Source organism: Lycium barbarum, chromosome 7 (genome assembly GCF_019175385.1).
Source record: "Lycium barbarum isolate Lr01 chromosome 7, ASM1917538v2, whole genome shotgun sequence".
In the NCBI taxonomy this organism is placed as follows: Eukaryota; Viridiplantae; Streptophyta; class Magnoliopsida; order Solanales; family Solanaceae; genus Lycium; species Lycium barbarum.
Genome location: NC_083343.1, coordinates 39,704,408 through 39,714,316, shown reverse-complemented (window position 1 = coordinate 39,714,316; position 9,909 = coordinate 39,704,408). Strand labels below are relative to the sequence as shown.

The 9,909-nt window shown below is 39.7% G+C and overlaps 2 long non-coding RNA genes across 2 annotated transcripts; both read left to right on the top strand.

Moving 5' to 3' along the window:
• Positions 1–1,160: 1,160 nt before the first annotated feature.
• LOC132602246 (uncharacterized) lies at positions 1,161–2,803 on the top strand. The gene is made up of 3 exons (XR_009567684.1): positions 1,161–1,339; positions 1,979–2,204; positions 2,367–2,803. It is a non-coding gene; the product is annotated as an uncharacterized LOC132602246 (long non-coding RNA).
• Positions 2,804–6,841: 4,038 nt separating this feature from the next.
• Positions 6,842–8,484, top strand: LOC132602245 (uncharacterized). Its single transcript, XR_009567683.1, has 3 exons — positions 6,842–7,020; positions 7,660–7,885; positions 8,048–8,484. It is a non-coding gene; the product is annotated as an uncharacterized LOC132602245 (long non-coding RNA).
• Positions 8,485–9,909: the final 1,425 nt, after the last annotated feature.

Sequence of the window (9,909 nt, the reverse complement as noted above, 5' to 3'; positions counted from 1 at the left end):
CCATGAGGCCCATTAACGTCATAAATATAAGGAAAAATTATGTGAGGGCTGATCATTTTCAGATAATATCTTCCAAGAACATTAGAGAGAGAGAGAGAAAACTTCAAGGCTAAGGAAGCCATTTTGATCAAAATCCGAGCTCCGAATCCCGAAGCTCATGAAGAGAAAAACATTGTACGTTGCGTTGCCTTCAATTTGAGATAAATATTGGTCTTGGGGGATGAAATATTCGTGGTGGATCTTCTGATAAGGTATTTATAAAATTCCTTTTATGTTATTAAAGTGTTTATTTAGAGTTTTAACGAATTAGAACGGAGAAAACAGCATTATAAACCCGTTTGTTGTTTTGTTGAAATTTATGGGTGAGGGGCTGTTTTAATTGAAATTGATGGACTGATTTGAATTAATATTTTGGTTGTGTTAATCATGGATTATGTGAGGAGAGTGAAGGAACTTAATGGTTATTAAGTTGTTGTAGGAAAACATACAACTTTGTTATGGTTTATGTAAAAATGGAGATGAAAGTATCAAGAGGAAAATTATGATTATTGTGGATGAATTTGGAAGATGGAAATGTATAATGAACTTGTATGTTGAAGGTTAGGAAAAATTGGAAAAGTAGTGGCTTAATGGAAAGTTTGAATGTTTGCATACCTTATGAATATTGTGTGAAAATGGTATGGATGCTTCCGACGTATGTTGTAATGATTTTGATGGATGATGAATATGAGAATAATAAGTTTGGGTTGGAAAATGATTTCGGGGCATTATCGGAAAGTATATACCTTTGGTATATTTGTGTATATCATTGTATATCTATGATGCTAAAGGCCTTAAATGTGACTTATGATTGATGTTAATGAATTTTGAATGAAACAATGCAAGTTAGAATGTTCGTCGTAACTTTTGACGTTTTTGATAGAATATAGAAAGTAGTGAACTTCGGGAAATTTTGTATAGGGTTTGGAACTTGATTGGGAGGTGATTGAATAATCTTGAATGAGTGAATGAATATAATAATGTGGGCATAAGTTTGGAATTGTGAAGTTGAATGAGAGTTGGCAACTTGTGTAGTAAGGTAGAACTTTGAAGCTAGAGTGATTAGATTATGATTTGTGTTGTTTGATGATGTGTGGGCTGTTGTTGTTGATGTATTTTGAGCCGAGCTAAGTCTCGGGGACGTTAGATTTATAGGGGAAGTGCTGCCGAAATTTCGGTAGACAAAAATGAAGTTAATGGCATTTTTAAGCCTAAGAATCTCAAATTGGTAACTTTGACCATTTGCAGATTTCGGACGAAACGGGATTTGATTTTAAGGAGAGCATAAGACGTCTATAAGGTATGTAAAGCTTCCCACTTCTTCGTTTGGCATGTCTTAGTATGTTAGGTGAATATTGGAACCTCCGGAGCATTTCTGCTCCTCGAAACCCGATCCACAGAAAAGTTACTATTCATTCAATTCAATTGAAGCCGAAAGGCTCTATTTTGGCTAGAATGCAACTAAATGTCCGAAACCTATCGAAATGTGATCGGGTCACTTGGTAATGATTATGTATGACCTTTTGGCCTATAAGTGTTCGTAAATTATGTTCGCCACCTCAATTTGACTCGAGGTGGGCCCGCTAACCCCGAGACGCTCTATTTGTCTTATTGGGCTGTCTTTTTTAATAAAGTTTGATATGGTACTTTCGGTTTTGGAACTTCCTCCTACGAAATATGTTTTGAATATTATGATATGCTAAGTTACGTTTTGAGCCATACGTACTATTTTGGAACCATTTTGTGAAATGAAACTTTGTATCGACTAAGTATTCGAGTATTTTGTACTATGAAATGACTTATGAGATTACTAAGTTTTGAAAGGCTATTTTGAAATATGAATTGCATTTGTTTGCTCACGACTCCGCTCGTGCCTTATTATGACTTCGTTCACCGGTTCCCGGGCCGGTTATGATTCGTGCGCCTTATGATAATTCAGCCGTATGCTGTGTTGCGGTTCCCGAGGCTTCGCCATAGGGCCGGGTTCCGTTTGGAGTTATGCTGTGATATGGCTGGTGATGCGATACGCTCACCTATGTTTGTGTTTGTGTTCGGGGATGTACGGAGATTTGAAACCTTCTGGTGTTATGCTGTGTGTGGCGCCAGCGTCGGAGTGGCGACCACGTTCTTGAGCGTTTGCATGATTTCGTCTGCATTATGTATAGGTATATGATTTTGATACGGATTTTGACATACCGATTTGTACTCTGCTTTGTATCTGATATGCTTTCAGTTTTGGCTCATATTTCTGTACTCCGTGCTTTACATACTTAGTACATATTTCGTACTGACCCCCTTTCTTCGGGGGCTGCGTTTCATGCCCGCAGGTACAGTTATTGGTGATCCTCCACTGTAGGCTTCACTTTCTGCTGTCTCGGAGCACTCCCTTTGATCCGGAGTCCACCTTTGGTATATATACCTGCTGCTATGGATATGTCTTTGTACATTTGACTATTTGGGTACGGCGGGGCCCTGTCTCGCCATATGTCTTTGTTTTGAGTTCGTAGAGGCCTGTAGTCATATATGTGGGGCGAGGGTCCTATGTATGTTTGTTCGATTTTGTTTTTTTGGTCTTAAAGCGGTCCGTTTGTTATGGTGGCCCTAAATGGCCCTTATGCTTATGTTTGCACTTTTGGCCGGCGATGTCTATTCCGCCGCTCAGTTTGGATCCGATATGACATTTTGATTTGGCGACCGCTTAAGACATATTTTGATACAACCTATGTTTGATATGACTTTTATGAAATTCTGAAATAAGTTTGGATTTGGCAATGAATATGTGCGGTTTGGTCTGGGTACCCAAGTAGGGTGCCAGTCGCGGCCCACGGGGCTGGGTCGTGACAAAAGTGGTATCAGAGCAGTTTGTCCTCGGAATGTCTACAGGCCGTGTCTAGTAGAGTCTTGTTTATCGATGTGTTGTGCACCACATCTATAAACAGGAAGCTACAGGGCATCTAGGATGTTACCCTTCTTTGAATCTTAGATCATGCGATAGAGCCAGCTGTAGGATATGAATTCCTTTCGACTAACTTTTAATTTCAGCCAAAGGACGGCATCGACAGAAGGCAATGGCTGATGATATTGGAGGCTGCACAGTACTCAGGTAAGCAATAATATGAAAGCTGTGTGTCGGAGAAGTTGTTTGAAGTGTGGTAGAAATATAAGGTTGAAGATTGAACAGAAAAGTGAACAGGAAGGAGCCTCCGATGTTGTTCGAGTTGGGCATGTGAGGTAAGCCTCGACATCTGTATAATTTTATCTGTAATTGTTAGCCCCGTGTGGCTACGAGACGACATGATATGATGTATATATATGCGTATATGTGTTGGCCCTGTGAGGCATGGTTGGTATTTCTTGTGTACAGGTTTCGGATAGTAAGAAATACAGAGGAACCTCTGCCCAAATTTGTTTTTTCCAGAGATATGGAAGTAAATATATATAAAGTAAGTACAAACAGGTTCCGCGATACTTGTCGGAATTTAGTTTTCTTCTGTCGGTGGTTGGAGAGCACCTTATGGTGATATTTTATCAGATTTCACCGACTATTTGGAGACGGAATTCGTGGGACGAAGACTTAAATCTGTGGCCTGTCTGTAATTGTATGTATATGTGTATGAAAGTGAATATCGGAGATTCAGAAAGGCAATATGGTAATTGTGCAACTTAGCCGGGGGTGGGATCCGCTACAAAAATTTTCCAAAAATTTGCTAAGACCCCGATTTGCCCTAAAATTATGTGACAAAGGTCCTGCAGGGCAATTGACGAAATTATATCAGCCCTAACGCGTCAAAATGCATGAAAGTTTCGGGGTTAAGCGTGCTCAAGCCAGAGCAATTCTGGGATGGGTGACCCCCCTGGGAAGTAATGTAAAATTTTGCACAAGAGTAAGTATGATAGATATAAATGGAAATTTGGGGTAACCAAAAGGAAAATAGAATGTGTGGAGTAATTTAGTGCCCTTACAGGAGTCACGCAGAACAAGGCGGACTAAATGGGCAAAAAGAAAAGGTGCAACACCGCTCGCGAAATTGAGCGGATTTGAATAACAGTCAGAGACGTTCGCCAGTAAGATACTAGTAAATATATCTGTATGTGTGTGTGTATGATTTTCGTTTGGTGCCCATATGGATCAAGAGCCGAGTCCCGGCAACTAAGGTTGTGATAGATGAAGAATAGTAGGAAAGGTGAAAAATAAGAAGTGTGAATAAGGGGAAATCTCCGAAAGAGTCGATAAGCGACACGCAAGACGATTTATATGATAACTTGGCAAACAAGTTCACCAATAAGGAATTTTTTTTAAAAAAAAAATCACTGGAGCCTTAATAGGAGTGATCTGACTCTAATTCAGATTCTATCTGTTATACTTCTGCACTTCCGATTCTGATAAGGCTCTGCCTATTACGCCTCTGTACGTCTGATCTTGATCACGCGTCTGTCTGATACATCTCCGTATGTCTGATTTTAATTACGACTCTATCTGATACATTTCTGTCTGTCTGACTTTGATCACGACTCTGTATGATACATTTCTGTACATTTGATTCTGATTTCGAATCTGTCCGATATGATCTTGTATGTCTGACTCCGATCTCAGATTTGTCTGATATACTTCCGTACCTCTGATGTTGACTATGAATCCGTCCGATATGCTTCTACGCGTCCGGTCCTAGTTCTGAATCTGTTTGGTATGAGGTGTCTGGTATGAAGTGGGATTACGATAATGTGGTAAGAAACTCAGAAGTGTACCAAGAAGTGACGATTACTTATAATGTCTGAAAAGCATTCGTCTGCTACGAGAATATAGTTTATGGTCCGATAATTATGTGGGGTATGAGAAAATACATTATGAAGGCATTTGAATCAGTGATGTGAAGAATTACCCCATCATGCTGGTAAAGAAGCCATGTCGGAAAGTCCACGAAGGACGATTATGAAAGGAACCCTCCCGAAATGGTATGACGCCCCATGAGGTCAATTTAACATTCGAGGACGAATGTTTTAAAGAGGGGGAGGATGTTACACCCCGTAAGAGTCTGTGCTATTTTAATTAAGACAAGAAAAAAATGAGTTAAGAAAGTTCAAGGAAAGTTAATCGAGTTAGTAAGAATATCGTTATATATATATGGTTGCCTTAAGTATCCCGAGGTGACATCGTAACCTAAAGTATTTGAGATTATTAGTAATGTTATAGAAGATGGATAAAAGAAATGAATATATTTTTGCGATTGGAGTTTCGTCGAAGCTTCATAAGTTCTCCAGTTACGTTTAAGGTTATTGTGATTCTCCGGACCCTTCGAGATGTGTATGGATTGTTATGTATGTATATGACTATGTATATGCATGTATAAGAGGTTACACGAGGGTCGGAAGAGGATTAGAAGTTAAACGAATCTGAACGAAATGAATCCGAACAACTCCAGAAAAATCTCGGACCAGATTTTTAGCCCATATTGTTGGAGGCATATCTCCTAGTATATGAGGAGTTTTAAGGTGTTTCAAAAGCCTAAAATTAAGTTCATCGAGTCTAGTTTCCAATGCAACAAACCGCTCGTCAAAAAGATATCTGGATAAGCAGATATGGACGATGCAAGTTGGGCTGGCGGGGCAGAAAATGGTGACCCGATCCAACATTCACATTCGGCCCATGAGGCCCATTAACGTCATAAATATAAGGAAAAATTATGTGAGGGCTGATCATTTTCAGATAATATCTTCCAAGAACATTAGAGAGAGAGAGAGAAAACTTCAAGGCTAAGGAAGCCATTTTGATCAAAATCCGAGCTCCGAATCCCGAAGCTCATGAAGAGAAAAACATTGTACGTTGCGTTGCCTTCAATTTGAGATAAATATTGGTCTTGGGGGATGAAATATTCGTGGTGGATCTTCTGATAAGGTATTTATAAAATTCCTTTTATGTTATTAAAGTGTTTATTTAGAGTTTTAACGAATTAGAACGGAGAAAACAGCATTATAAACCCGTTTGTTGTTTTGTTGAAATTTATGGGTGAGGGGCTGTTTTAATTGAAATTGATGGACTGATTTGAATTAATATTTTGGTTGTGTTAATCATGGATTATGTGAGGAGAGTGAAGGAACTTAATGGTTATTAAGTTGTTGTAGGAAAACATACAACTTTGTTATGGTTTATGTAAAAATGGAGATGAAAGTATCAAGAGGAAAATTATGATTATTGTGGATGAATTTGGAAGATGGAAATGTATAATGAACTTGTATGTTGAAGGTTAGGAAAAATTGGAAAAGTAGTGGCTTAATGGAAAGTTTGAATGTTTGCATACCTTATGAATATTGTGTGAAAATGGTATGGATGCTTCCGACGTATGTTGTAATGATTTTGATGGATGATGAATATGAGAATAATAAGTTTGGGTTGGAAAATGATTTCGGGGCATTATCGGAAAGTATATACCTTTGGTATATTTGTGTATATCATTGTATATCTATGATGCTAAAGGCCTTAAATGTGACTTATGATTGATGTTAATGAATTTTGAATGAAACAATGCAAGTTAGAATGTTCGTCGTAACTTTTGACGTTTTTGATAGAATATAGAAAGTAGTGAACTTCGGGAAATTTTGTATAGGGTTTGGAACTTGATTGGGAGGTGATTGAATAATCTTGAATGAGTGAATGAATATAATAATGTGGGCATAAGTTTGGAATTGTGAAGTTGAATGAGAGTTGGCAACTTGTGTAGTAAGGTAGAACTTTGAAGCTAGAGTGATTAGATTATGATTTGTGTTGTTTGATGATGTGTGGGCTGTTGTTGTTGATGTATTTTGAGCCGAGCTAAGTCTCGGGGACGTTAGATTTATAGGGGAAGTGCTGCCGAAATTTCGGTAGACAAAAATGAAGTTAATGGCATTTTTAAGCCTAAGAATCTCAAATTGGTAACTTTGACCATTTGCAGATTTCGGACGAAACGGGATTTGATTTTAAGGAGAGCATAAGACGTCTATAAGGTATGTAAAGCTTCCCACTTCTTCGTTTGGCATGTCTTAGTATGTTAGGTGAATATTGGAACCTCCGGAGCATTTCTGCTCCTCGAAACCCGATCCACAGAAAAGTTACTATTCATTCAATTCAATTGAAGCCGAAAGGCTCTATTTTGGCTAGAATGCAACTAAATGTCCGAAACCTATCGAAATGTGATCGGGTCACTTGGTAATGATTATGTATGACCTTTTGGCCTATAAGTGTTCGTAAATTATGTTCGCCACCTCAATTTGACTCGAGGTGGGCCCGCTAACCCCGAGACGCTCTATTTGTCTTATTGGGCTGTCTTTTTTAATAAAGTTTGATATGGTACTTTCGGTTTTGGAACTTCCTCCTACGAAATATGTTTTGAATATTATGATATGCTAAGTTACGTTTTGAGCCATACGTACTATTTTGGAACCATTTTGTGAAATGAAACTTTGTATCGACTAAGTATTCGAGTATTTTGTACTATGAAATGACTTATGAGATTACTAAGTTTTGAAAGGCTATTTTGAAATATGAATTGCATTTGTTTGCTCACGACTCCGCTCGTGCCTTATTATGACTTCGTTCACCGGTTCCCGGGCCGGTTATGATTCGTGCGCCTTATGATAATTCAGCCGTATGCTGTGTTGCGGTTCCCGAGGCTTCGCCATAGGGCCGGGTTCCGTTTGGAGTTATGCTGTGATATGGCTGGTGATGCGATACGCTCACCTATGTTTGTGTTTGTGTTCGGGGATGTACGGAGATTTGAAACCTTCTGGTGTTATGCTGTGTGTGGCGCCAGCGTCGGAGTGGCGACCACGTTCTTGAGCGTTTGCATGATTTCGTCTGCATTATGTATAGGTATATGATTTTGATACGGATTTTGACATACCGATTTGTACTCTGCTTTGTATCTGATATGCTTTCAGTTTTGGCTCATATTTCTGTACTCCGTGCTTTACATACTTAGTACATATTTCGTACTGACCCCCTTTCTTCGGGGGCTGCGTTTCATGCCCGCAGGTACAGTTATTGGTGATCCTCCACTGTAGGCTTCACTTTCTGCTGTCTCGGAGCACTCCCTTTGATCCGGAGTCCACCTTTGGTATATATACCTGCTGCTATGGATATGTCTTTGTACATTTGACTATTTGGGTACGGCGGGGCCCTGTCTCGCCATATGTCTTTGTTTTGAGTTCGTAGAGGCCTGTAGTCATATATGTGGGGCGAGGGTCCTATGTATGTTTGTTCGATTTTGTTTTTTTGGTCTTAAAGCGGTCCGTTTGTTATGGTGGCCCTAAATGGCCCTTATGCTTATGTTTGCACTTTTGGCCGGCGATGTCTATTCCGCCGCTCAGTTTGGATCCGATATGACATTTTGATTTGGCGACCGCTTAAGACATATTTTGATACAACCTATGTTTGATATGACTTTTATGAAATTCTGAAATAAGTTTGGATTTGGCAATGAATATGTGCGGTTTGGTCTGGGTACCCAAGTAGGGTGCCAGTCGCGGCCCACGGGGCTGGGTCGTGACAAAAGTGGTATCAGAGCAGTTTGTCCTCGGAATGTCTACAGGCCGTGTCTAGTAGAGTCTTGTTTATCGATGTGTTGTGCACCACATCTATAAACAGGAAGCTACAGGGCATCTAGGATGTTACCCTTCTTTGAATCTTAGATCATGCGATAGAGCCAGCTGTAGGATATGAATTCCTTTCGACTAACTTTTAATTTCAGCCAAAGGACGGCATCGACAGAAGGCAATGGCTGATGATATTGGAGGCTGCACAGTACTCAGGTAAGCAATAATATGAAAGCTGTGTGTCGGAGAAGTTGTTTGAAGTGTGGTAGAAATATAAGGTTGAAGATTGAACAGAAAAGTGAACAGGAAGGAGCCTCCGATGTTGTTCGAGTTGGGCATGTGAGGTAAGCCTCGACATCTGTATAATTTTATCTGTAATTGTTAGCCCCGTGTGGCTACGAGACGACATGATATGATGTATATATATGCGTATATGTGTTGGCCCTGTGAGGCATGGTTGGTATTTCTTGTGTACAGGTTTCGGATAGTAAGAAATACAGAGGAACCTCTGCCCAAATTTGTTTTTTCCAGAGATATGGAAGTAAATATATATAAAGTAAGTACAAACAGGTTCCGCGATACTTGTCGGAATTTAGTTTTCTTCTGTCGGTGGTTGGAGAGCACCTTATGGTGATATTTTATCAGATTTCACCGACTATTTGGAGACGGAATTCGTGGGACGAAGACTTAAATCTGTGGCCTGTCTGTAATTGTATGTATATGTGTATGAAAGTGAATATCGGAGATTCAGAAAGGCAATATGGTAATTGTGCAACTTAGCCGGGGGTGGGATCCGCTACAAAAATTTTCCAAAAATTTGCTAAGACCCCGATTTGCCCTAAAATTATGTGACAAAGGTCCTGCAGGGCAATTGACGAAATTATATCAGCCCTAACGCGTCAAAATGCATGAAAGTTTCGGGGTTAAGCGTGCTCAAGCCAGAGCAATTCTGGGATGGGTGACCCCCCTGGGAAGTAATGTAAAATTTTGCACAAGAGTAAGTATGATAGATATAAATGGAAATTTGGGGTAACCAAAAGGAAAATAGAATGTGTGGAGTAATTTAGTGCCCTTACAGGAGTCACGCAGAACAAGGCGGACTAAATGGGCAAAAAGAAAAGGTGCAACACCGCTCGCGAAATTGAGCGGATTTGAATAACAGTCAGAGACGTTCGCCAGTAAGATACTAGTAAATATATCTGTATGTGTGTGTGTATGATTTTCGTTTGGTGCCCATATGGATCAAGAGCCGAGTCCCGGCAACTAAGGTTGTGATAGATGAAGAATAGTAGGAAAGGTGAA